Below are 27243 nucleotides of genomic sequence, written 5' to 3'. Positions count from 1 at the left end.
GAAACAACTTCCCACTGCGCCCCCTGGATTTGTTCCCTTTTTAAAGGTGAGCACAGTATTGTGTTGTTTGTAATCCAAATGCGCTCACAAATTAGTCTCTCAGATGTTTTCTGGTCTTTCAGCATCTTGAGATTAATACTATTTAGTACTGCTATTTTTATGCCCTCTTAGGCAATCTGGAATAATAAAAAGTATCTTAATGTTTATATTTTGCATCACACTTTTAACCTGTATGCAACTTTCCCAGTGAACTTCATCCTTTTGCTTTCAACTTTTGTAACCTACTGCATCTCGCTCCTATTGCGTATGAGATCGCTGATCTTAAATAGTTGCATGCTTATATAATACTTTTTGTTGTATCCACGTTTTCCTGTGATGAAATGTTAAAGAACATCTCCCAATTAATTTGCAAGTTAAAGTCCTAGTTTTCATGTCAAATGTAAATCAGTTTCTGTTTTCTTTTGATGCATGACTTTAAATTTTTATAGATGATCCGGGACATTTGCAAATGCTTTGTGGAGATAAGCTAGATCTCATAGCTTTCCCGATACTGTTGAAGCTGTCACGCATTCCACTTAAGAGCTTTTGACTCTTAAGTCACTTGGCGTTTCCAAAATGATATTTAGTTGATTAAAATCGCCCATTAAAATAACTTTCCAGTGTCAAATATTCTTTTTATCTGTTCATGGAGCAAATTATCTTCCTTCCTGTGCTGATTAAGAGGTATATAACATGCCCCTAAGTGTTAGCTTCAATTTTATTGTGTTAGCAATGTCTCTCCAATGCAATTTCTTCTGTAGTTTTGTACCTCTCACTATAACAATCTCTTTTACCTCACAGATGTTTTCTGACATTCTGTCTACTCTTTAGAAAAGTTTTCATGTATTCTCAATATTCTACTTACTCATATCCTCTGGAGTGAAGCAACTTGCCAATATTTAAAATATGTTGCAGTTCTACCACGACAGGCTCTAGATTAAGTACTTTATAATAATTAGATTAGATTACCTACAGTGTGGAACTAGGCCCTTTGGCCCAACAAGTCCACACCGCCCCTTGGAGCGTCCCACCCAGACCCATCCCCCAATAACCCACACACCCCTGAACACTATGGGCAATTTAGCATGACCAATCCACCTAGCCTGCACATCTTTGGACTGTGGGAGGAAACCGGAGCACCCGGAGGAAACCCACGCAGACACGGGGAGAATGTGCAAACTCCGCACGGACAGTTACCCGAGGCTGGAATCGAACCCGGGTCCCTGGTGCTGTGAGGCTGCAGTGCTAACCACTGAGCCACCGTGCCGCCCTAAATAATGTTACTGATGTTCACATAAGTACATATTAAGTTAGATTTACCTCCTTGCCTAACCCTGATGCCTTCTTTTTATTGGTCTCCGGTTTGTTTATATACCTGATACGTTATGTGATACTGCATGCTAACTACCTTGTATGCCTTCTTCAACCTGACCAGTCACTACAACCAACAGTTTCACCACTATTACGTATCCCTTAAGAATACAAGGATAGTTGCAAACAAAAGCTACTTGGTACTTTGAGAAGCTCCATCATTCAGTAAGTTTGTGGCTTTCTTTCTCGTGGACATAAATCTGCTTTGCGATAAGACCCCCCACCCCATAACCTTGACTCTCTTGTAAATCAAAAATCTGCTAATTCAGCCTTGAGTATGCCCGATATTGCAGCCTCCATTGTTCACAGGACAGGAGTTCCAAAAACTAGCAACTCTCTGAGAAGAAATTTCTCATTTCCATCTCTGATGGAAGACCATTTAAGTTTAAAATGTTCCTCCTAGTCTAGACTCATGAACGACGGGATCATACTCTCGTTATCCACCCCCCTTGACTCCCCTCAGAATCATGTATGTTTCAATCTGATCATGTTTCGTTTTTTAAACTCCACTTAGTGTGGACCCAATCTGCTCAGGCTTTCCTCATAAACCACCCCTTCAACCCTGGAGATAATGGGAACTGCAGAAGCTTTTGTGCTCCTGAGATGCTGCTTGGCCTGCTGTGTTCATCCAGCCTCACATTTTATTATCTTCAACCCTGGAATAGCTCTAGTAAATCTTAAAAATGCTTCCAATGCAAATAAGTCTCTCCTCAAGTAAGGAGGGCAAAATTTCTGTAGTTCTCGAGGTGTTTGCTGGGTAGACCCCAAAACTCCAGCGGGGGTGTTTGCACACGTCACACAAAGGGCTGATTATTGCTTCAAGGTTGTAATATTGCTTTAACTCATGACAGAGTAAAATCTCAACACCTCCTTTGGGCTATTGAACATCACCACGATGACCAGTGATAACAGTGGGTTAGCAACAGATATGGGCACTGAAGGGAGAAAACACAATGACATTTGGTAGTTTTATGGTTGGTATTTGTGGAAGAACCTGCCTTTCAAAGGTTGATCTATTCAGCAAAGGTAGAGCATGTGTAAACAACCGATCCAAAATGGACCTGTTTGACGTATGTCTGTCATGTTTTTTAGATGCGGTGATACTGTAATGGAACTCTAGGTATGGTGTCACTAATCTGCTGTCAGAAAACATTCTCACTTTTTACTCCATCTCTCTTGCAATAAAGGCAAACATTCGATTTTCTTCCCTAAATACTTGCAGTAAATATGGAACCATCTTTTGTCCTTAGTGTGCAGCAAGACCTAGGTCTCTCTGCGCAGCACCCATTTAAATAGTATTCTGCTTTTCAATTTGTTGTGCTAAAGTGGAGCACCTCACTTTTGACCACAGTGTCATCTGCCAGGTATTTTTTAGTCCACTTACTTAGCCTGTCAATGGACACATTTTTTTGAGAAGTGTTTGAATTTTGTTTCAATTCACTCTGGATATGACCGTTACTGGCAGACCAGCATTTATTGCCCATCCTTAGTTACCCTTGAGAAGGTGGTGATGAGCTGCCAGGAAGGGTCTAGGCCTGAAATGTCAGCTTTTGTGCTCCTGAGATGCTGCTTGGCCTGCTGTGTTCATCCAGCTTCACACTTTATTATCTTGGATTCTCCAGCATCTGCAGTTGGATTCTCCAGCATCTGGCAGTAAATGATAGGACAGAGCTCAAAGAGAGAGAAAGACAGTTGGAGAGACAAAGGAGTTGCTAACGATCAGACTGGGAGGGTGAATAGTTGTTAATGTGGACCATTAGTGACCAAATATAGGGGTTTGTAGCAGCAGGCTATGTGGTAACAAGGCCTGGTGTGTGAGGTGGGGGGCTGGGACATGGGAGAGCTTAGGCCCTCAAATAATTGAACTCAATATTGAGTCCGGAGGGCTGTAGGATCCCCAAGCGGAAAATGAGGTGTTGTTCCTCCAGCTTGCGCTGGGCTTCACTGGAACACTGTTTTCTCCTTCACAGATGCTGCCAGACCTGCTGAGCTTTTCCAGCAACTTTGTTTATCTCTGAGCGCTTTATTTCCCAGTCAGGATAATGATTGGCTTGGAGTGGAACTTGCAGGTGGTGACATTCCCACATATCCACTGTCCCTGCCCTTCAAGATGGGAGTGTTGTGTGGGTTTGGAAGGTGTCGACTAGGGATCTTTAGCAAATTTCTGCAATGCATCTTGTCAATAGTTTCCAATGCAGTTACTGAACATTGGTGGTGAAGTTTGTAGATGCTTGTGGATATGGTGCCAGTCAAGTGGACTGCTTTGACCTGGATGGTGTCAAGCTTCTTGAGTGTTGTTTCATTAAAGGTTTCTCTTCCTGAGGTCTAGAGACTTGTCTGGTCTTATTTTACTAAACTTATCTCAATAAGTACCTACTCCACTCCTATGATACCACCCTCCTTAGATTCCAGCCCTATCCAATTGTTGCCTTATCTGGAATAACTTGCCACTTCCTGCATATCCCAGGATAGACTGGCATCACTGGCACCAGTGCCATCTTTAAAACACTTGTGCATCCAGACAAACGCAGTTAGTCCAGAGATACCCTGCACGGTTCCTGACATTTTTTTCCAGACATTACAGGCAAGGGAAATTGGCATTCTGCTTTGTGGGCAGGGACTTGGATGTCCAGGTGGACAGGATGAAACAGAAACACGAGGTCCCAGGACCAGTAGAGGAGACTACAAAGCAGACCATGCCAGCCTGATTCACAAATGTCAACTAGCTATCTAGAGGAATGCCCAGCAGTGTAGGAAGAAGGTCAATGACCTTCTGCACTCTGCCAGTGTCATTGCCACCATTTTATTTGCAATATCATGTGCTTACTGTATTGAAGGTACACACCCCTCACCAAGGCTCATGCTTTACCCCTCTCATTAACGCTTGCAACATCACCCTTTGTTCGCTGTTACATGCTGTATACCCCAGCACCACTAAAGCTGCATGCTGTCTGTGCTGATGACTCATTTACTTGGACAGCTCCCCATCTGCTGCAGAACGAACAGTTACGTCACCCACTCTCATCTCCCTTAATACCTGCCTTCCTCTCTCATTTCAGGAGGAAAAGCGCCTACAACAGAGCAGAAAGATTTATTGGGCAATAGGCTATCTGACATATTGACTACTCATTCCACATGTAGAGGGTATTCTGACTTGTGACTGTCCAATAAGCGGATTTATAATGTCCAAGCCACTGGTATCAGGAGGTTACACTTGAATTACTGTGCCAGAACTGCCTGAGCAAAGGCTTTTCTGAGGACTGCTGACCATTATGACTAACTTCCTGGCTTTGTGTCTGTACTAAACAGCATGACAATACTGTCAGCCTGATATCTCTAAAAGGCAATGCAGGGATGCAATGAGAAACCTGATGGACTTAGTGAGTGAACACAAGCAAACAGCCTGGAGATGCAGCATGGTTCAATCCATGAGTTGGGCATGGGTCCCTGAGTGCCAAGTGTCCTTACTGCAGCATTACAATGATAGTTGCCAGTGTGCCCTGAGGTGCAGCATTGAAGTACAAAAGCATCCTGTCGGTGGTTCGCAGATGTATCATGAGGGTTCTTGGAGCCTGGGACATGTAAGATACCCATGTCAATGGATTTGAGGTGATGTGACCCTTGGCTGAGATTTTGGTGCCTGGAGTCCAATCTGGATATCCTTTGGTGTGAGTGCTGAGCTAGATTCACCAAGTAATCCTCTGACTTCCATGCCAAGAATTATTAATGTTCAATTTGGCCATGGTGGATAGTAGAACAGAAAGCTGCATTGTCAATAAAGTGATTTTGCCCAAAAGGCCAATAACAAGCAATAATCCCCTTGGTGAGAATCCCATATTAGCGTGTGGAACTTAGTTAAACAATACAGCAACTTGCTCCCAACATCAAGAAAGGTTTTATTGCACCTCCCATTTCATTCTACCTGATTTCTGTCCATTGCCCAAGTCTTTCAGGCCCCAAAAAGATTCATCCGTATATCCCTCCTCATAATAAGCATTTCTATTTTTGTACCATCAGCAGATTTTCCACAATACCATTGATTCCATCATCCATATTGGTGACTGCAAGGGATGGAGAGATGCTTGTTGATGATCATCAGAATTCCCTCATCCTGGAGATGAGCTGAGAATCACAGCATGGAGCCAGTGATTACAGTGGGGCTTGATGATCACAGCATGGCTTGCGGGATTGCTTGGGGAATGGAGTCAATTGTAGGTGGGGTAACTACCTCTACTTCTCCTGACATCTTCTTTCCACCTCCCCTTAGCTCCTTTGTTTCTTCAAGACCAGAGTAGAGATCACAAAGGGGTGAAATATGGATTCACTGTAATTTGGAGGATTGGGAGTGTGGAGAGTGGTGATTGTGGAGTTAGTGGACAGTGCGAAGACTGAATTTCAGACAAAATCATGAAAGTGTAGCTCATTTAAATAAGTGGACTGCATGCTGGGAGCAGGATGGTTGTCTAAGAAAATCCAAAGAGGGCAGGTTGGGGGCAGATGGCTGGATGGTTCGACATTTTTTTAACATTTTGCTGACCAGGTTCCCTGTCTTGGGAGCTTAAACTCCCCCCATTCTATGCAGTATCCTAAGAAATTGGAAGAAAGGTCTAGGCCTGAAGCGTCAGCTTTCCTGCTGCTCTGATGCTGCTTGACCTGCTGTGTTGATCCAGCTCTACACCTTGTTAACCCAGATTCTCCGGCATCTGCAGTTTCTACTATCTCCTAAGAAATTGACTAATGCTTTAATTTCTTTTTTAGTCTTTATGTTCTATTTTGCTACTTGCATCACCTGTGGATATTTTGGCATAGTGTTTGAATTCTGTGTGTGATGTTATTCCAAGAATAAGAGCCATTTTAGGCTATTCATAGGAGGAGGGATATTCACAGATACAACACATAGTTTCCTTTTCGCTCTTTTAATTTCAAACCACACTCTTGTTAATGCTTATGCTACCCAGTTTTTGGAAGCAAATTTTGCCCCATTCTTCAATGAGAATTTTTTAAAAATGTGCTACAATATTTATAAATATGAATTGTGTTTCACTTTGTTTAATGACAGTATGTTTGGAAGTGACTGTACTTAATAGTATCTCAGTTCCTCAAAATCAAAAATGTATCTTGCTGAGAGATTGAGCAAAAGGCATTGATTAGCAATCACTTTGGCATCAGGGCCACTGTCCAGATACATTTTTTTTTTCTTGTTTTGCATATGTTATTGATTTTAAGCTGGTAAATGAGCATCATATGGATGAAGTGAAGTTGAACTGTTTACAGGCATAAAAATAACCTTTCAATAAGAAAAGATGCATGGACCATACTATCAGTACTATTCTGCTGCCCCAAGCAGATGGCATTCAGCTGGTATTGATTTCTTCCTGTAGTTGTGGAGCATCACACAGCTGGGCATGCTTATTTCCATTTTTTCCCTTCTGAGGGTGAGGGAGAGCGATGAATCTCGTTCCCCCACTTTTTTTGCAATGCTTTCCCTCCAGTAGCAACATTTTTTCAAAGAGCTGTTGACAAAATTTCTGCAGTGGAACCAGTGTTATCAAAATGCTCTTTATGTCAGCATTTTACAAAATTATTTCGCAACATTAGAAATAGTCTGGTTGACTTATCTTACAATACGTCAAAACTTGAAATTCAGATGTCATGTTTCTTTTACCACAATATCTGCTGATTGCAGATTATGAAATAAAGTTGACAGAAATTTCGTATAGATATCAGAGTTTCTGTGTATTATAGATTTTTTCGTATGTTCAAGAGTGAAGTAACATCTATATTGAGCCCATAGCACTTGATAGCCATTAAATTAGTAGTGAATTGTTATCACTGTTTTGTGGATAAGTGTGGCTGCACAACAAACCCCCATTTTCAGCACTCTTGTAAATGACCAACTAACCTGTCTCAGTACAGTTGGTTTAGAATAAATTTCCTAAGAAGGATGGTAGAGGGGGAATTGACTTAACATCTCAGAACTAATTTACCTTGTTTTAGCCTTGTGTTGCGTAATGCAAAAATAGACATGGATTCTTAATCCCTGCAAAGCCTGCGGTGATGCATTTTGGTTAGAACATTGAAAACAATATAAAATATTGCAGATCACCACGACCTTCTCGAGAGCAAGCAGGATGGGAATGAATGCTGGCCTAGCCAGCAATGCCCATCTTCTACGATCAAGTAAAACAATTGCAACTCTAAAGAGAGTGCAAGAGTAGCAGGTCCAGGGTAATATGTGCATAAGCCATTAAAAGTAGCAGGATAGGTTGAGAGAGCAGCTAATAAAGCAGATGGTTTCCTGTGCTTTCTTAATAGGTATAGAGTGCAAGTACATAAAAGTTGTATTAAACTTGCATGAAAGTCTAGTGCAGTTCTATTCTCAGCACTGTACTTTAGGACGGATGTGAAGGCATCAGAGAAAGTGCCAGAAGAGGTTTATGAAAATTGTTCCTGGGATAAGGAGTTTCCATTATGAAGACAGATTGGGGAAGTTAAGAATGTTTTCCTTGGGGGAGTGACAGCTGACAGAAGGACTCAAATGATGAGGAGCCTTGACAGATTAAATAGGGATAAACAGTTCTCACTGATGAAAGAGTGGAAGGCATAGAGGGCACAAAGGAGCTCAGACTTGAAGTGATTAGTAAAAGATACTAAGATAATATGAAAACATACCTTTTCATTCAAATTGAGAGGGCCTTTTGCGCTGTAACAATTCTGAGATTTGGTTTTGTTCCTGAATACTATCAAATCTGAGTTTTCTGCATTGCCTCTCAGATATATTTACCCAAAGGTGCTACAGTAATTAAAACCCAAGAAGAGGCGCATCACACTCGAAAGATTTTTTTGCAGTCCGTAAATGTTGCCTGATTTGATGAGTTTCTCTAAAACTTACTATTTTTATTTCAGGTTTCCATCATCCATAAAACTTTGCTTTTATTACATTGAAGCCTATATGTTCCGATTTCATACTGCAAGTGCTGTATCACGAGCGGTGTGCCATAGGAATCAGTGCTAGGGCCTGGAATTTTTATAACTTGTTCATAAATAATTTGAAGGTGTGGTCGCTCAGCTTGCTAATGATTACAAGGGTAGGTAGTAAATTAAAGCTGTGAAGAGGACATAATGTGTTTACAAAGGGATAGAGATAGGTTGTTTGTGTTGGCAAAGATCTGATAAATACAGTGTAATGTGGGAACCTGTAAAACTGCCAGTTTTTGCAGGAAGAATAAAAAGAAGCTGTTTACCATAAAGGTATTCAGTACAGAGATTTGAAATGCTGATAGATTTGCATGAGTCCCAAAAGATTAGTATGCAAGTGCAGCAAGTAATTAAGAAAGCTAACTGCATTTATCACAAGGACAATTAAATATAAAAGTTAGGATGTTAGCCTTCAGATACATAGGACATTTGTGAGCTCCCATTTGAAGTATTTTGTCCACTATTGTTCTCCTTGTTTAAGTGATGTAAATGCATTGGAAGTAGTACAGAGGCAGTGCACTAACTAACACCTGAAATAGATGAGTTGTGTTATGAGGAAAGGTTGGACAGGTGAAGCTTGTATCTGCTGAGTTTAGAAGGGTAAGAGGAAGACATAATTGAAACATTCAAGATCCTCAGGGGTCTTTGACTGAGTGCCTGTGGAGAGGATGTTTCCTCTTTTAGGAGAATCTAGAGCAAGGGATCACTCTGTTTCAAAATAATGGATCACCCATTTAAGACAAAGACCGAAGCATGGAAACATAGAAAAATGGAGTGGGAAGTAGGCCAAAGCCCTTTTGAGCCTATTTTGCCATTCTAATTGATTACGGCTGATCATCCAACTCAGTTCCCTCAGGTTTTGGAGTAGATCTATAGCTCAGGTTATGGGTGTTGAGGTTGGTTGGCTCACCGAGCTGGTTTGTTGTCCCACAGATGTTTCATTCCCATGCTTGGTAATGTCCTCACTGCAGCCTCCGATGACGCGTTGGTGTGTTTTCCTGCCTGATTTTTAAACTCTGGGGTCCGTTGCGATGTATTGCCTCACTTTCGGGTTTCCTCCGTAGTGAAATGTGTATGGGATCGAGTTCAATGTGTCTATTAATAGCATGCTTCGTGGAGTGCCATGATTCCAGGAATTCTCGTGCTTGTCTCTGCCTAGCCTGTCCCAGGATCTTGGTGTTGTCCCAGTCAAAGTCGTGATTCTCCCTGTCCATGTGGATTGAGATGAGCGAGTATTGGTCGTGTCTTTTTGTAGCCAGTTGGTGTTCATGTACTCTTATTGTTAGTTTCCTTCCTGTTTGTCCAATTGTAGTGTTTCTTACAGGCTCTGCAGGGGATCTTGTAGATGACATTGGTCCTGTCCATGGTGGGAGTGGGTCTGTAGTTCGGGTGAACAGTTGTCGTAGGGTTGACATGGGCTTGCGTGCTACTGATGTCCAGCGCTCATGGGAGTCTTGTAGTGAGTTCCGACGAGTTCCTGATGTAGGGTAGCGTGATATGTGTGTCGGGGTGTGTAGAATCTTTCTGATGCTGTTCTTGTAGGCATCTTCTGACCAAGTTCTTTGGATATCCATTATTCTTGAGCACTTGGAAGAGGTATTTTTCTTCCTCTTGGCATAGTTCCGTGTTGCTGCAGTGTGTTGTTTCATCGGAGGCTACACTGAGGATGTTGCCAAGCATGGTAACAAAACGTCTGCAAAACAACAAACCAGTTCAGTGAGCCAACCGACCTCAAAACTCAGTACCCTGCCCCCTTTCTCCCCATTCCCTCAGATCCCTTTAGCCCGAAAAGCTATATTTAACTGCTTCTTGAAAACATTCCGTGTTTAATCTTGAACTGCGCCAGAGTATTCCACAGGCTCACTATGCACTGGGTGATGAAGTTCCTCCTCATCTCAGTCTTAATGGCCTGCCGCATATGCTTAAAATGTGACCCTGGTCCTGGACACTCTATTCATGAGAAACATCCTGTCTTTGCTCCTGTCTAGTTCAGTCAGAATTTTACAGGTTTCTATCAGATCCTTCTCATTCTTCCAAATTCCATTGAATATAATCCTAACTAATCCAACCTCACTTTATACATCAGTCCACCCATTCCAGGAATCAATCTGGTAAGGAGAGCTTGTATTTCTCACAAAAGATTGGGGAGTCTTTGGAGTTCTATTCCTGAAAAGTTGGTGGAAACAGAGTCCTTGAGTATTTTTAAAGGTAGAGTTATACATATTCTTGAGAAGCAAGGAAGTGAAAGGTTATGAGGTCCAATCAGCACATCTGGCTATGGAGGGATGCTCCCATGAGTAGAGGTTGAGTAGGGTGGGCATATACTCACTAGAGTTTAGAAAAATGAGAGTTGACCTTATTGAAACACACGTGATTCCTTGGGACTGGACAGGATATATGTGGAATGGTTGTTTCTCCTTAGGAGGGTCTAGGACCAGAGGGCATAATCTCAAAATAAAGAGGTTACCTGTATAAGACAGATTAAGAGGAATTTCTTTGCTGAGGGTTGTGAATCTATGGAATTCTTTACTACAAAGGACTGTAGAGCCTGGGTCGTGAATTATATTCAAGGCTGAGGTAGACATACAGAATTGTAATCAGTAAGGAAATCAAGGGTCTTGGAGTAATGGCAGGATAGCTGAGGTGAAGATTATCAGATCAGCCAGGACAACACTGAATAGTGGAGCAGACTCAATGGGCTGAATGGCCTACTTCTACTGTTTTGACTTGCAGTCTTCTGGATAGCAGTGATGTGAGCAATCAAATCAGCCATGATCTTATGGAATAGCAGAGCAGACTTGAAGGGCCAAAAAGTCAACTCCTGCTTCTAATTAGTGTGTTCATATCAAAATATTCTAACTCTCAATCGAGAATGTGCTGTGTTTGGTACAGTGATGCTCTCTTCTATCTCACTCTGTTAGTGAGATGGCTCACTGAAAGCAGAACACATACAACAGCCACGGGCCCCTCAGTAGGCCTGATCCAGAGCCTGTTGTTTCTCCAACAAAGGACAGGAATCCAGGAAATAATCCAAAGAATATCTTTTCAGTCAAACCTCCACTAATCCCTCTGCCTAAATTAGGTTTCCACAATACAAAACTAAAAAAAAATTAATATCAGACTGCCTAATCTCTGATTTTTCCATTTATCTTTAATAACAAGGGTATATCATTTCATCTATTGAGCATGTGAAGATCATGGCTAATCTGTAACTTAACTTTACATACCCACTTTCATATCATATTCCTTGTAACCTTTAGTAAACAAAAAAATTATTGATATCAGATTTAGAGTTGACAGTTTATCTCGTATCAGTTGCTGTTTCTGCAAGAGTCAAAAATTAAGACCATTGAAATGTTGCTGAATTTCATTCTTGAAAGATCCAGCTCTAATTTTTAAGATTATGCACTGCAGTTCGAGAATCCTGCACAACCGAAATTGTGGGTGTTTTTGTGGAGTTGAGGCTGACATGAGATTAGCCATGATCATATTAAATGGCGGAGCAGGCTCAAGGGCCTGAATGGCCTACTCCTGCTCTGAGCTGTTTAGGTTCTCATTATATATAGACAAGATCTATTTCATATCTGTTACATTTAACACCTTGAAATCTTTATTCAAATCATCCTTTAAACCGAAATTTCAGCATTTGCCCAAGTTTATATAATGTCTCCACAATTTTATGGTAGAGGCTGCTGAACTGCAGCCCAAATATCAGGCTGAAATGAAGCGAACATTGAGTGCAGACCCTGAATAATTCTGATATAGACTTAATTCTCCTCAGATGTCCAGACTATCCAGCCTAGTCTATCTACAGCTATTGGATATTCATGTATCTTGGGAAAAGCAAGAGTGTGAAATGCTTTTACCTTTAGTAAGGGCCTATCCTTCTATGCCCAATTCTATGCCAATTCTGTTGGATACTTTTGCTTCCAACTAATCTGCAGCTGCATGAACCGGTTGTCTTCTGTGACATCATGGACGTTGTTGGATGAGTAGCTCAAGAGCAGTAGAGTGCTAAATCTACAACTGCTTCTTCAGAGGCTGCTACAGGCAGGTCCCACAAGGGTTAGATCTGGACATCTGAGGAGACTGTGCATGGACACAAAATAGAGTGATTGTGAATAACTATGAATGGTCTTGTTGACATAGATTTGGCAAACATTTCATGTGTTTCCAAAGATTTTGGAAGTATGTGTATATCTTTCAGATAGAATGTTTGATAGTTGTATTGTGGAAGTAGCCTTGAAATACAACCTCTTGCTAGAATTTGACACCTTATTCCTCAGTCTCCTGCATTTTTAGCACTTAGTGCAGTTTGACTGACTTTTAGTACTTCAAAGGTGAGTACTGTTCTCCCATTGCTAGGCCAGTAGCTTCTATTGCTAGCTGCTTTCTCCCATAAGAAATCAAATGACAGTGACAGTTATTGTATGTTCAGAATGGTATTGAAAAAGCACATGCCAGAAAGCAGAATCAGCAGGGAGCTGGGTCAGACAATTGGTAAGAGCAAACTGTGATTCCTACAGATGAAGAGGGGCGTGTTACACTTTGGAAAAATCATCCCTCAGCATAATGGTGATGCAGAATGATGGTAATTGAAGAAGACTTTGAGGAGTCAAGACAGAGGCTCTCAGCACATGAGTAGAATGAGACCGATGATGATGATGTGGATGAATACCCAGTCAGTGTCCTATCTTGCCTCTGCTGATGAGGTGAGCAGAATGGTCACCCTGGATCCCTGCCCAGTTTATGGTACAGCCAATGTTCATCACTTCTGTTATTGTGTGTCCTGTGTTCTGTCCAACTTCTTGTGGAGAATTTTTTGCCTGCTGGGCAGTGCGGCTGAATGTGTGACCTCTGCACAGCCTACAGCAGTGATGTAGTGGCAACGTCTTTGAACTAGTAATCGAGAGCCTCAGGCTGGAGACCTTGGTTGGAATTCCACCCTAGCAGATGCGAAATTTGAGCTTAAAAATATTACATAAAAAATTAAATTAAAAAGCGTCCTTAATTAACTGCTAGCTCAATGACTATCATAAAACCATTGTTAATTGTCCCTTTTTTTAAAAATACCACCCAGTTCACTAATATCCTTTTTAAGGAATAAAATGTGCCATTTCTTACTTGGTCTTACCTACATGTGACTCCACACCCACTTACATGTAACTGCCCTCTGGGCAATTGGAGTTGAGCAATAAATGTTGACATAGCCTGTGATACCCACATCCCATAACTAAATCATAAAAATAATTAGGATAAACTACTGCTGTTCATTACCTAACTCATCCTCGTGCTGATGAAAAATGCTGCCTGAGAGGCTTGCAACAAGAATTAATCAATTGAAGTCTTCAGGGGCATTAAATTCCACTAATATAAATAAAAGTTGCATTATACCTTTGATTTGTAAAATATTTTATGTACCATCAAGAAACATCATTCTATTCATTTGTAAGCATTCCATGATGAGCAATGTTCTAATACACTTCCTTGCTCTTGCTTGCATCATTCTCCTTTAATCAATGTTTAAAACTTGAGGATTATCTACATTTCCTAATACCATGGTGGTCTGCCCTTTCTCTATTCTAATTAGCACTTGCAAGGAATCTGGGTTATACCCATTGTTCTTGGCTAGTGTACTAAGCACACCTTGCCCCTGAACAGAGCACATCCAGCAAAATTGGTTCAGTCAACCAAAATATTGGATCTTCAAAATCGTTGAAATATCAGCCTAGATTATGCGCTCAAGAGTGCATTATATATATTGTATTTGTAAAATTTGGAAGTTCTAAGTTCTTCTTGTACTTTTGAATTCCAATAAAGACTACAGGCTAGAGTTTTGTAACAAAGGTGAATAGCTCAAGTCAGGAAACTGAAGGTTCCCTTGACCAAAAATGTTAACTTGATTCCTCTTCACAGACGCTGCCAGACCTGCTGAGCTTATCTGTTTTTGTAACTTCTTGACTTGCCAGACCCACTTCGGTTCATTGGACCTCATTAAACCTATTTTGGTCAAGGAGGAAAGCAATGAATAAAGTCTGGCCCATCAACCCCGCAGGCACATCTTTGGGGATCCAAGGTCAGTAGTTTAGAAAGCCAGCCTTGGTTCTCTGAGATTTTCTCCCACTTATTTTAGAAGCTGTCAGGTCTGATAGCCCTCATGCTTTCACACCTCCTCCTATGTACCTGGGTGAAATTTCATGCCACTCACCTCCATATCCATGTCAACCCATAACTACATGCCACTTAATACTGCTCATGGCACCTCCTTAGCCACCTGCCCAGTACCCATCATGGGAAGATTTGGAGCCAGGTCGAGTGCAAAAAATAAACATTGAGCAAACTAATGCAGCTGTCGCTCATGCAACTTAATAGTGAAAATTTCTTATTCGTGAAACTCATTCAAAGCATTTAAGTCTTAAGTGGTTAATTCTTACAAACGCAAATGTCTTATCAGACCCCACATTAACAACAGCTAATCCTTCAATAACATCTTTAAACTGTCAATCAAACTGTAGCATCAGCGCCTTCTGGGAAAATCATAGGCTTTGAAACTCAGTCAGGCATTTCTAAGGACATAACTGTAGCGTTTCGATCTGGAGAACTTTATTTTATGTTTGAAACTTCATATTTCAAAAATGATTTACGTGAGAAGAAAGATGTGCATGAAGGAGAAATCGCTTCACATACAGAGCTTGTGGAGAGGCCTACACATGGATGGCTCTGGAGAGAGTTTTTTATCCAGAGATTGAAAACTGACAGCTGGGAGGACTTGAGAAGGAGGGCTTTTCTCGATTTGTTTCAGCTCAATGCTTGATTTTTGTTTCACGATTTATTTGTTTAATTTTTTTGTCTATTGCATGATTAATATTAAAATCCGTGTATGATGAAGGGTAGTTCATTTTTGTATGTAAGGTGCAGTTGAGAGCTGCTTCTTTTAGGCTTGATATCACCTGAGGGCATTGAAGAGATGCAGAGTGTGATGACTGGTAGATTTAGAGAAGTGGTTACCCAGCAGGATCAGTCAGATAGATAGGTGACTGTCTGGGAAGGTAAGAAGGTAGTTCAGAAGCCTCCTGTGGCTATTCCTCTCTCAAGCAGATATTCTGTTTTGGGTACTGTTGAAGGGGATAGTCTCTTAGAGGAATGTAGAGGTGGCAGTCCGATCTTCGCACCGAAAATGAATCATTTCTTAAGCGGGGTTTGTCAAGATATAAAAGAATTGAATTAAATGATTTATTGTCACATGTATTCAATGTAAAAATACAGTGAAAAGCACGCACCTGCACCGTACATACACAATGCCATTCACATTAACTTAGAATAAGGTAATAAAAGAAAGATAACTTAAGAGAGAACTGAAAGAACTGCGGATGTTGTAAATCAGGAATAAAATCAGAAGTTGCTGGAAAAGCTCAGCAGGTCGGGCAGCATCCGTGAAGAGAAAAACAGAGTTAACATTTCAGGTCCAGTGACTCCTCCGCACATTTCTGAGGAAGGGTCACCAGACCCGAAACATTAACTCTGTTTTATTCTTCACATCTGCTGCCTGACCTGCTGAGCTTTTCCAACAACCTTGTTTTTATAACTGAAGAGAGCCCAACTTTCCTTTCCAAGACAGCAGTCCTGCTCTGGGGTTTCTGATCCTCTCTGTCCCTTTGCCAGAGTCTTGATCCGGGCTGCCTCACCAGCCCACTCTTGCCGGCCCATACTTGATCCGCAGTCACTGCAGGACACAACCTGCACATTCAGCTCCCGCCACATAGTTCCCGGCTGCGGTTCTTGAATCATTAAGATCTCTTCTGGGGTTTAATCTGAACTGGGAATGGACCGATATCCTGTTGGGGAGATTTGCTAGTTCTGTTCTGGGAGCCTGTGACCCAATGTTGGGGGTGGAACGGTGTTTCTAAGCATGAATGAAAATAGAAAGACAGATGAGGATGGTACTGAATCAGAAAGAGCAAGATTAGTTGGAAAAGACAGACAAGCGCAAGTCAGAGAACGAGGTAACTGAAAAATTAAACTGCATTTATCCCAGTGCAATGGATCTTACAAGTAAGGCTGATGAACTCAGGGAATTTGTCCGAACTTTCGAATGGGACATCGTTGCTATTTCAGAAACTTGGCCAAGGGAAGGACAAGACCAGCAACTCAATGTTATGGGTTTTAGATGCTTTATGAAGGATAGAAAGGGAGGCAAGAGAGGAGGGGGAGTGGAGTTTTGATTAAGGAAAACATTACTGCAATCATTAGAGTGAATATTTCTGAGGGATTTCCAGTGAAAATATTTGGGTTGAAAATAGAAATAAGAAAGGGATGATCACCTTGATGGAATTGTATTGTAAAGTCCCCAGTAGTCAGAGGAATATTGTTGGAGATATCTCAGATATATGTCAGAATAATACTGTTGTAATATTAGAACATAGAACAGTACAGCACAGAACAGGCCCTTCAGCCCACAATGTTGTGCCGACCATTGATCCTCATGTATGCACCCTCAAATTTCTGTGACCATATGCATGTCCAGCAGTCTCTTAAATGACCCCAATGACCTTGCTTCCACAACTGCTGCTGGCAATGCATTCCATGCTCTCACAACTCTCTGCGTAAAGAACCTGCCTCTGACATCCCCTCTATACTTTCCACCAACCAGCTTAAAACTATGACCCCTCGTGCTAGCCATTAGGGAATTTTAATTTTCCAAACATAGTCTGGAACTGCCATAGTATTAAAGGTTTGGATGGTGCTGAGATTATTAAATGTGTTCAAGAAAATTTTCTTTATCAATATGTAAATGTACCTGCTAGAGAAGGAACAAAATGTGACCTTCTCTTAGGAAGTCAGACAACTGACTGAAGTGTCAACAGGGGAACACTTTGGATGAGTGATTGTTATTCTATTAGTTTTAAAATAATTACGGAAACAATTAAGCTTTTCACAAAAGTTAGTTTGTAATTGGAATAAGGCAAATTTTATTACTATGGGGCAAGAACTTTCAAGAGTTGATTGGAATAGATCACTCGCAAGTAAGTGGGAGGCTTTCAGAAGTGAGATAACAAGAGTTCAGAGGCATTACGTTCCTGTTAGAGTGAAAGGTAAAAATGGTAAGATTAGGGAACAATAAATGATTAAAGATATTGGGGTTCTAGTCGAGATTAAAAAAAAATCATTTTTAGATATGGACAACTGGGATCAAATGAATCTCTTGAGTATAAAGAACGTAGGGACATTCTTAAGAGGGAAGTCAGGGAGTTAAAGATGGAATATGAGATAGCCTGGGCAGATAAGGTTAGGATAATCTAGAGATTCCACAAATACATTAAGAGCAAAGAAGCAACCAGAGTGAGAGAAGGGCCTCTTAAAAATCAGTGAGGCTGTCATTGTGTTGAACCTCAGGAAATGGGAGAGATACTAAATGAATATTTTGTGGCCGGTTTTTATTGTAGAGAAAGAAATGGAGCCGAGAGAATTCCGGGAAATAGATTTTGATGTTTTGAAAACAGTTTACAATCCAGAAGAGGGAGTTCTGGAGGTTTTAGAAAATGTAAAGATGGATAAATCTCCAAGACCTGATCAAGTGTATCCCTGGATGTTGTGGGAAGCCAGGGAGCAAATTGTGGGCCCCCTTGCACAAACATTTGTATCATCTATAACCATGGATGAGGTGCCGGAGGTCTGGCAACTAGCCAATCTTGTGCCTATATTTAAGAAAGGCAGTAAGGAGAAGCCTAGAAATTATAGACTTGAGTCTGACATCGGTGGTAGGTAATTGTTGGAGGAGGTTCTGAAAGATGGGATTTATATGCATTTGCAGGGGCAAGGAATGATTAGGGATAGTAAGCATGGTTTTGTGCAAGGGAAATCGTGTCTCACAAAATTGATTCAGTTTTTTGAGAAGGAACCAAAAAGATTGATGTGGACAGAGTGTTAGATGTTGTTTGCTTGGATTTTAGTAAATTCATTGGTAAGGGACTGCGTGGTACACTAATTGGTAAAGTTAGACCACAAAGCATTCAGGGTGAGCTTGCTAATTGGATACAAAGTTGGCTTGACCGTAGGAGACAGAGGATGGTGGTGGAGGATTGTTTTTCAGCCTGGAGGCCTGTGACCAGTGGTGATCCACAGGGATCAGTACTGGGTCCACTTTTGTTGGTCATTTATATCAACCATTTGGATGAGAATATATAAGGCATGATTAGTAAGTTTGCAGATGACACCAAAATTGATTTAGTGGATAGTGAAGAAGGTTATTGAAGATTGCAAAGAAATCTTTTGTAATTGGGTCAATTAGCTGAGGATTTGCAGATGCAGTATAATTTGGATTAAAACAAACAAAGGCAGGACTTATACAAATAATAGTAGGGCCCTGGGTACTGTTGTAGAACATAGAGAGCTAAGGGATCAGGTACATTGTTCTTTGAAATTTGTGCTACAGGTAGACAGATTAGTTAAGAAGGCGGTTAGCATGCTTGCCTTTGTTGCTCAGATCTTTGAGAAAAGTTGGGACATCATATTGAGGTTGTACAGGATGTTGGTGAGGCTTCTTCTAGAGTACTGTGTGCATTCTGGTCACCCTGTTATAGGAAAACTATTGCTAAATTGGAAAGGGTTCAGAAAAGATTTCCCAGGGTGTTGCTGGGAATGGAGGTTTTCAGTTATAAAAATAGGCTGGAATGTTTTTTCACTGAAGCACAGGAGGTTGAGGGTGACCTTATAGGAGTTTACAAAATTGTAAGGGGACATACATAAGACAAAAAGCAAAGTATTTTCTCTAAGGTGGGAACGTTCAAAACTTGAGAGGCATCTTGTTTAGGATGAGAAGAGAAAGATTATAAAAAAACGTAAGGGGCAACTTTTTTACACAAAAAGAGGTTATTGAATGGAATGAACTACTGGAGAAAGTGACAGTTGCAGGTACAGTTGCAATGTTTAGATGACATTTGGCTAAGTACATGAATAGGAGACGTTTGGAGGGATGTGGGCCAAGCGCAGGCAGGTGGGACTAGTTTAGTTTGGGGACATGGTCAGTGTGCAGTAGTTGCATCAAAGCGTCTGTTTCCATGCTATATGACTCTAATAATAGCCCTCTAATATAGAGGGAATGTCAGCAAAGACCTTTGTTGAAACTACACAAAAGGGATCTCTTCTGTGCAGTTTCACCAGGCTCCAGATGGCCTGTCAATCAAACAGTTCAACAAAGGGTTTTGTTTTAACTCTCGTCAGCCTGACTTATCATGATTTTTAAGAATAAGGATTTAGTCTTAAAACCATGACACTGATCTCTGTAACATCTATCATATTAACTCATGACTTTCACACTGCAAGAATTAGCCCTCGGAACAGCCGCAATGTTTTGTTTTAAATTTGGCACTAAATACATATGGCCTTGCAGAATTTAAATTTGCCACCTGTGTGAATCATACCCTCTTCGAACAAAATGGATTTCTCACTAGCGTACATGTGAAGCTGGCTGTAAAAGATTTCATATCATTTAGCTAAGTTTTGAAAATGATATTTTGTGTTGAAGTCAAAGGTGGAAAGCATATTTTTAAAAAATTTATTGAGTTATAATTCAACCTGCTATTACAGTAGCAAACTACTATCTATTAAGTATTGATAATACTTTTTAAAATGTTGATTATTCTGAAGTTGATTGATTTTAACTGAACTTCCTCCACTTAAAAGTCAACATGTGTAAACAAAACCGTGTATTCCCTTCAGCATCTGATCTGCATATTGGAATTATACAGTACGGATTTACTAATACTGAATTACTTCAGCACAAGATTTTACAAATTCAGGAATCTAGGTAAAGCTGTTTTCTGGTGCATAGCACTACTTCTGTAACAAATATAGCATTGCCTTTTGTTAAATTGAATTGGTAGATAGCAGTATTAAAGCAAAGAGAAATGTTTGGATTAACTTGTTGAAATTCTTGGATTAATTCACAAACATTTTTGGCGCTCCTGTAAAATTAGATCGGAAGTTGGGAGGGAGTTAAAACTGTAAACGTCACTTCATTCCCTTGGGTATGATTTGAACCGCTCGATTCGACTGGCCTTGCTGCATCTGGCTGGGGCAGCACAGTGACTCAGTGGCTAGCACTGTTATCTCACAGCACTAGAGACCCGGGTTAAATTCCAGCCTTGGGTGGCTGTCTGTGTGGAGTTTGCACGCCCTCCTCGTGTCTGCTTGGATTTCCTTATATAGCCCAAAGATGTGCAGTTTAGGTGAATTGGCCATGTTAATTTGCTTGCAGTGTCTGGGGATGTGTAGTTTTGCTGTGGGACATGCAAGGGGATGGGATCCTCCTTGGAGGGTCAGTGTGGTCTTGTTGTACCAAATGGTCTGTTTCCACACTGTAGGGATTCTATGATCTATTTTAAAATGCTGGTTGAAAAACATGCAATATTCGTCTGATATTAAATGTTTAAAAATTGAATTTGGTTCCATTTCACAAGACAAAGTCTTTGCCAAGCTTTTAAGGTAGATGACATTTCTGTGATTTTCATTGATTTGCATTAATGTTAGAGTTCGACTTAATTTCAGGAAACTAATGAAGTCAGTGTTTAAATGATATTTCACTGGCCAAAAGATTATGCAGAATCTTTTGTTGCAAATTTTGCAATTAATATATTTGCAGACTTCAAAAAGCAGAATTGAAGCAAGTGCATTAACCATGAGAACATTGAATTCCCTACACTAACTGCTGTATTCTGTTCTGACTTAGAGGAGGCACCTGATGTTTAGAATAATTAGTTTCAACGGGAATGTCAGCAGTGCTCTCCGGAGCTTTCTCTGGCCTCCTAGGATACAAAGAAAATATCACCAAGACAAAAATCATGAAAACTTTATTGCATTGTTGAACATTCTTCGACATGGTAGTAATTTCAGGAGTACAAAAATGATGATGGGAAACAATGCATTAACCTGAGAATTTAGCAGTCCTGCAAGTTCTGAGGGTTTCTTTGACATCTGACACATTTACCAGTTGATGGTTTACGTCATCTTTCATTATAAACGTGATTTTGGGATAAAATCAGTGTAACCTAAAAGGATGTATCTTATATGGAGCACCATATCAAGTTGGGTAGTTATATGTTTCTATGTTATTTGTCATGGAGTTGTGGATCCTAAACGTAAAAAATCTCAGCTTTCCTTCATGACTTGTTTTTAAAATGGAATGTGTTTAAATAAAATCTGAACTTAAAAATCTTGTCTGTACAACAGTCAAGTATTATTATGAAATAGCAGCTGTGATTAAAATTGAAAACAAAATAAGACCTGTAATGTTGGATAGGCATCTGTTTTGCTTAAATGAGGCTAATGGAGACTGCAGCATTTCTATACAAAACGGTCATCTTTTGCAGAACTTATTTGGGAGAATATATGCTGTTTTATGGTTGCAGTTTTCAATTGTTAATTACTTCAAGTCATCACAGAACTACTTGTGATGAGATAAATCACATTTACGTTCAGGGCACTCAAATACTAAATTAACATTTTTTTAGCTACTGTTGGTTTAGGAATTAATGCCAAGTCATAATGAATTTTTACACACTGAGTTCTTAATATATTTCTACAACAAGATGATTTTTGTGATAATTAATGGTATAGTACCTCCAGATATCGAAAACTACTTCAACATAAAGTTTTATTTCTGAAATGCTGATATTTGTTATATCCTCTGAAGGTTAGTGGAGTTGTCTTGTCTAAATTTTCAGCAAGATGGTTAGTGTTATAATTGGCTGATGAGAAGGCCTGAGCCTAAATATAATGCCAACATTCGATTTCCCAGTGTCCTCAGTGAAGATCTGTCACCATTTATGTTGACTTTAGTGACAATTCTCTAGCAGTGAAACTCGAGGGAAATCATTACACTGTTTATGCCTCTGCCTTGTCGGACAGAGTTATCCTGTGATATTTTAACGTATTTTCTCCTGCATGATGGCATCTAGCTGAGGTTAAGGCTGAACAAGTCCCTCTGTAATATGGTGACTGCATTTTACTCACTGAAACAGAAAAGAAATCTGACAATTAGGTGTATGGAATGTCAGTGAAGGGACATGTGCAAGTAATCAGCTATTTCCACTGGGAATGCAGAGTTAAGAGGCATATTCTTAAAAATTTGAGGCTTTTAGTGGCCACATATAGGAAAGAAATCAATATAGTAGAACTGAGGTTATGGTGGACAAGAGGAGCAGAAATCGATATTCTAAGAATGCACACTTTTTATTTTGCTTTTCTTTATCTTATAAAATAGGTGAAAAGATTGTATTTTTAAGGTGCTGCCATTACAATGGCTGTATGTTATCCTGAATTTAAATTAAAAGCGTGATAGCTTATATTGCATTGTGTGTTTCCAGAAGACTTCAAATATGATACGTGTTTGTATGTGTTAATGTACACTTTCTTGTGATAAAGGACTGATAGTTTAGCATTTCTGAAATAGGCCTTTTTTTGATAGAAGTTGGATTTTATTTGCCCACAAACTCATCTATTTAATTCTGAATCATACTTTGCTAAAGCTATTTTGAGAATACCATACATATAATACTTGGAACAATTAGCTACATTTTTGTTAAGTTTTTTTTGTTCTGTTTTCTGCTGAAATTCAAGATATTCTAAAAATACTAACATCACAACAATCATTATGATGTCTAGTAATCCCTTCAGAAATGGCATATTCTATAGCTGAGTATTAACACCACAAATTTCCTTAGGGATTCTCCCAATCATTTGCCATAACCACTGAATATCTGCTGACACCTTAGATGGGTGGATAAACTGGATTTCTACTGATCTTCTTCTGAAGTTACAGTATAATAGGATAACCCTGGAGGGAATTCCTTATTGTGTTTTTTTTAATGATGTTAAAATATAGGTTTAAAATAGATTTTAACTTTATATTGTAAATACAAGAATGCTGACATAATTTTAGTAATATTGATTAGGAATATGGAATCTCTGTTTCAAAACACGATGCAAGAAAAAGATGATAATGGAAGCATTTTTGATTCCTCGGTTATTACCTGTGCTTGGACAATTAGTCTGATTAGAGTGCAGCCCTAAAAACAAAGCTGAGGTATCAGCAGAACTGTTTTACTGAAGAATGTTTTACATTTGTGAAAACTTCTAATCCATCTGAAAAAGACACTTAAATATTGAATTATACTGTAATGACACTGTAACCAAGCAGTTACTTCTTTTGTCATAAAAGAACAAATCAAGTCAAAATAAGTCTGGTTATATGCAATAATGTTAATGAAACTTTACAGGAGAAGGAAATAATTTTTTGCCAATGGTGAAAACGTTTTAACTCATTGTATGTAATGAATTAGAGAACATCTGTACTTAGTTTATAAGCTTCTAAAGTTTAAACAAATCCCAAATCGTTGAACTAGCGCTGCACCACAGTATGCGAAAGAGACGGTAGTCCTAATGATTTTTTTTGTCTTCGTATTAAGCATGGAATAGCAGTTCTTGTGCCAGCTCACTGTCTTGAGTGTACAAATGGACTATGTGACCAGTGCTTTGTAAGCTGATCTGTCAAGCTTAACAAACAGCCCACCTTGTTAACATTCCTTAAATCCCGCATTAATAACCCAAAGTAAATCCCTGAACACACACTCACTGGACTTTCTCTTTGTTGCCATGATGGATGAGGCTGTACCCTGGAAAATAAAATAACGACTCCTCCCCAAATAAAGAGCAAAAATAATGGAGGATTTGTTCTCTGCTGTTTTGCAGTCATCTTGAAAAATTAAAAGAAGCCGCCTTCTGGTTTCCTTATTTTAAATGTGGTGAAATGGATACATTTTGATTGAAGAGTGGTTTTGAGAAAATAAAAAAAGCAGTGGCATTAGCCCTGCTCTTCTTACTTCTGGATGGTTGAAGACTGGATATACCCATTATCAGATCCTTCAGGGGTCCGGACACACTGACTCTGTGGGAGGTAAAACTTCTCATAGTAGCAGTTCCTCAGCTTGCTGGGACCCTGCAAGAAAATCACTCTTAAAGTTAGAGCTTAGAGACGCGGGAGGCATTCAGTTTACATACCCAGACGTTCACCCAGAAAATATTAGGTTAAAAGGATATTGAACTCCTGACTAACTGTGCAACTGATCTCATGCTCTTCCACACACTTGCCACTCTGATCCTTCCACTCCCTGACCCTCCAAATCTCTCAAACCTTTGATGTCCCCTCAAAATCCCAGTCAACCTTCTGAAACCCCATGGACTCACCTCTGATAGTACAACTCCCCCTGCCTCCTGAACCCAAATTCCCCTGACCCTAATGCCATCCTTGGCTTGCTTCCTAATCCAAACTTAATGAATCCCCACCTGCCAGCATCCCTGCCCTGACCCACCTCCCCCTCACACCCAGACTTCCTCGTAATGCTTTCTCCTCCCTAACCTGATCTGACCTAATGTTACTGCCTGCCATGCCAGCCACATACCACCTACCACGGTGTCACCCTACTCAGCTGCCCTTACCAACCGCCCCTCCCCCCACCTTAGCTCTTAACTTGCTCAACCTCTCACTCTCACAACTATACATCCTTTTCACTTGTGCTCATACTAACATATTAAGTTCTGGGACATTTAAACCGTTACCGGGATACCGCAGCTGGTGCCGTGAAAAGGAACACGACTTCCAAGCAGACTCTCTAAGCTTGTTCCCTGAGCTGGAGGTGTTTTTTCAGAATGTTCTACCTGAAGATTGGGCAGAAAAGTCAGATACCAAGGGGGCCTTTTTTTTGGCCTGATCAAAATTGGAAGGAGTTGTTCCAACACTGAATGGACAATTCAGGCCATTCTTACGGCCATTGTTATGCTTCTTACTGGTACACATGTATGATTGAACCTTAGTCATCAAGATTGCGTTGATAGTTCAGCAGGTTTATCACTAAGTAGCCCAGCCATACAATGCACTGAAAAGACCAAGTCAAATACCATGCCTGTGCTCCAATGACAGACCTCAAATGGACTTCCTGTATATGCTAGGTTTAAACTCTCCACTCATGGGCTAACATCAAGAGCAATGGGTATCTCTCACTTAATCACAATTAGAAATCTGTGCTGAAATTGTTAGAATAAGAACGTGAGTTAAAGTTTCTCCTGAGTTTTCCCTCCATGTTCAGTAGCCTGTTAAAATTCACCATTGAAGTTTCCGCATGAGTAATAGGCACTTGATCTATCTGTATCTTACCAGAGGCAAATATTGGTGAGAAAATTGAGATAGTTTTTCTTTACAAATGTTTTTGCAGTTGATCAGCTACTTGCAAATGTATTTAAGCGTGCTCATGTTGAAAAAAACAGTAGTGGGCTGAAAAGCCTCTGTGCCAGTGAAAATCTTGTTGCAAATCTGGGCAGGACTAACAGAGATGGAAATTCTGACTGGTGATCCTGGCAAGATTGGGTGAAGAAAAACCTGAAGCCCTGGAAGTATAATTTTAAAGTTCTGTTGAGTAAAAATGGGACGACCCAGATGATGCCTTCTGTGCTGGGGGGTGTTTTAGAATTGTTAATTAAAGATAAAATTGCTAAATCTCTAGATTGAAGAGGAAATAATTAGAACCAGCTAATATGGAGTTCAAGAAGGAAAATTATGTAAGAAAAACCTAATAGTTATTTGACGAATTAATAGGTGTGGTGGATCCGGGAAATACAGCAGCCTACAGACTCTCAGAAAACCTTTGACAATGGACAGGACACATTTGTAGAAGTTTGAAGTGAATGCTAGATGAGAAAGGGAACATATTGGATTGAAAATAGAACCATAGAAATGATACAGCACAGAAGAGGACCATTCAGCCTATCTTGTCCACACTGACTCAAAGACACCCAGATGCCCTTTCTAACCCATCTTCCTGCACACAACCCATAACCCTGCAGCATACAGCACAGAAGGTGCAGATCCAGGTACTTGTTAGAGCTTAAGGTCTTTGCCTCCTCCACCAACTTACGCAGTGAATTCCGTAGACCCACCTGTCTCCGTGTAATAAAAAACAATGTTTTCCTCATGTCCCATCTAATCTTTCTTCTACTTAGTTTGAATCTGTGACCCCTGATTTTTTTTTAAACTCTCTGCCAAAGGAAACCAGTTTTTCCTGTCTGCTGTATCTCTACCCCTCACAATTTTGTATACCTCAATCATGTCCCCCCTCAGCCTACCTTGTTGCAAGGAAAACAACCCTAACCTCTCCAATCTCCCTGAGCTACAATTCTCCAGCCCGGGCAACATTCTAATAATTCCTGTCTGTACTCTCTCCAGAGCAATTGTGTCCTTCCTGTGATGTGGTGACCAGAACTGCACACACTACTCCAGTTTTGGCCTCTCCAGTGTCTCATACTATTTCATCATTATATCCTTACTTTGTATTCCATTACCTCTGCCAATGAAGGAGAACATTCCATATGCCTTCTCTACAACTTTGTTACCTGTACTGCAACCTTCAGGCACTTTTTCACTCACACACCGGTATCTCTCACTTCATCTACCCCGCTCAGTATATTTCCATTTACTATGTATTCCCTTTCACTGTTTGACCTCCCTGTATGCATTATTTCACACTTAGAGTTGAACTCCATCTGCCTCTTTCTTATCCACTTCACCAATCTATCTGTATAATTTTGGAACTCACAACTCTCTTCTACAGCATCCACTACATGGCCAATTTTTTAGTTGTCTGCAGTTGGGCAGCCCGGTGGCTCAGTGGTTAGCACTGCTGCCTCACAGCGCCAGGAGTCCTTCGGCCACTGTCTGTGTGGAATTTGCACGTTCTCCCCATGTCTGCTTGGTTTTTTCGGGGTGCTCCAGCTTCTTCCCACAGTCCAAAGATGTGCGGCTAGGTG

At 40.3% G+C, this 27243-nt stretch overlaps 1 protein-coding gene across 2 annotated transcripts in view; it reads left to right on the top strand.

The window, feature by feature from the left end:
* The window catches only part of LOC125450902 (sorting nexin-24-like), a 185767-nt gene that overhangs the window by 131825 nt on the left and 26699 nt on the right, over positions 1-27243 (top strand). The window lies entirely within an intron of this gene.

This window comes from Stegostoma tigrinum, chromosome 3 (genome assembly GCF_030684315.1).
Source record: "Stegostoma tigrinum isolate sSteTig4 chromosome 3, sSteTig4.hap1, whole genome shotgun sequence".
Classification (NCBI taxonomy): domain Eukaryota; kingdom Metazoa; phylum Chordata; class Chondrichthyes; order Orectolobiformes; family Stegostomatidae; genus Stegostoma; species Stegostoma tigrinum.
This window is presented reverse-complemented; position numbering and strand designations above follow the sequence as displayed.